The following is a 2,142-nucleotide window of genomic DNA, read 5'->3' as shown; positions in this document are numbered from 1 at the left end:
TAGTTTGAACTGGATGGACTGATGTCTTTTTTCAACCTCACTTACTATGTAACTATGTAAAAAATTAAAAATGTATCACACTTGATCACACCTAATGTACTGAAGGCCTATCTCATTTCTTGAGACACTAAAAAGTCAGGAAAGTACAAATACCCCCCAAATGACCCCTTTTTGGAAAGTAGACATTCCAAGGTATTTAATAAGGGGCATGGTGAGTTTTTTGAAGTTTTAATTTTTCCCACAATTCTTTTCAAAATGAAGATTTTTTTTTTTTTTTACAAATTGACGTATTAACAGGTTATTTCTCTCACACAGCATATGTATACTTGCAACTACACCCCAAAACACATTCTACTACTCCTCCTGAGTATGGCGATACCACATGTGTGAGACTTTTTCACAGCCTAGCCACATACAGAGGCCTAACATCCAAGTAGACCCGTCCGGCATTCTAGGAGCATACAGTGGGTACGGAAAGTATTCAGACCCCCTTAAATTTTTCACTCTTTGTTATATTGCAGCCATTTGCTAAAATCATTTAAGTTCATTCTTCTTCCTCATGAATGTACACATAGCACCCCATACTGACAGAAAAACACAGAATTGTTGACATTGTTGCAGATTTATTAAAAAAGAAAAACTGAAATATCACATGGTCCTAAGTATTCAGACCCTTTGCTGTGACACTCATATATTTAACTCAGGTGCTTTCCATTTCTTCTGATCATCCTTGAGATGGTTCTACACCTTCATTTGAGTCCAGCTGTGTTTGATTATACTGATTGGACTTGATTAGGAAAGCCACACACCTGTCATATAAAACCTTCCAGATCACAATGCATGTCAGAGCAAATGAGAATCATGAGGTCAAAGGAACTGCCTGAAGAGCTCAGAGACAGAATTGTGGCAAGGCACAGATCTGGCCAAGGTTACAAAAAGATTTCTGCTGCACTTAAGGTTCCTAAGAGCACAGTGGCCTCCATAATCCTCAAATGGAAGACGTTTGGGACAACCAGAACCCTTCCTAGAGCTGGCCGTCCGGCCAAACTGAGCTATCGGGGGAGAAGAGCCTTGGTGAGAGAGGTAAAGAAGAACCCAAAGATCACTGTGGCTGAGCTCCAGAGATGCAGTCAGGAGATGGGAGAAAGTTGTAGAAAGTCAACCATCACTGCAGCCCTCCACCAGTCGGGGCTTTATGGCAGAGTGGCCCGACGGAAGCCTCTCCTCAAAGCCCGCATGGAGTTTGCTAAAAAAACACCTGAAGGACTCCAAGATGGTGAGAAATAAGATTCTCTGGTCTGATGAGACCAAAATAGAACTTTTTGGCCTTAATTCTAAGCGGTATGTGTGGAGAAAACCAGGCACTGCTCATCACCTGTCCAATACAGTCCCAACAGTGAAGCATGGTGGTGGCAGCATCATGCTGTGGGGGTGTTTTTCAGCTGCAGGGACAGGACGACTGGTTGCAATCGAGGGAAAGATGAATGCGGCCAAGTACAGGGATATCCTGGACAAAAACCTTCTCCAGAGTGCTCTGGACCTCAGACTGGGCCGAAGGTTTACCTTCTAACAAGACAATGACCCTAAGCACACAGCTAATATAACGAAGGAGTGGCTTCACAACAACTCCGTGTCTGTTCTTGAATGGCCCAGCCAGAGCCCTGACTTAAACCCAATTGAGCATCTCTGGAGAGACCTAAAAATGGCTGTCCACCAACGTTTACCATCCAACCTGACAGAACTGGAGAGGATATGCAAGGAGGAATGGCAGAGGATCCCCAAGTCCAGGTGTGAAAGACTTGTTGCATCTTTCCCAAAAAGACTCCTGGCTGTATTAGATCAAAAGGGGGCTTCTACTAAATACTGAGCAAAGGGTCTGAATACTTAGGACCATGTGATATTTCAGTTTTTCTTTTTTAATAAATCTGCAACAATGTCAACAATTCTGTGTTTTTCTGTCAGTATGGGGTGCTATGTGTACATTCATGAGGAAGAAGAATCAACTTAAATGATTTTAGCAAATGGCTGCAATATAACAAAGAGTGAAAAATTTAAGGGGGTCTGAATACTTTCCGTACCCACTGTAAATTACACATATAATTTCCTGACAACCTATCGCACTTTTGAAGGCCCTGGAGCACC

This window comes from Pelophylax lessonae (genome assembly GCF_965119305.1).
Source record: "Pelophylax lessonae genome assembly, chromosome: 2".
Classification (NCBI taxonomy): domain Eukaryota; kingdom Metazoa; phylum Chordata; class Amphibia; order Anura; family Ranidae; genus Pelophylax; species Pelophylax lessonae.
Note: the sequence above shows the minus strand (reverse complement) of the source record.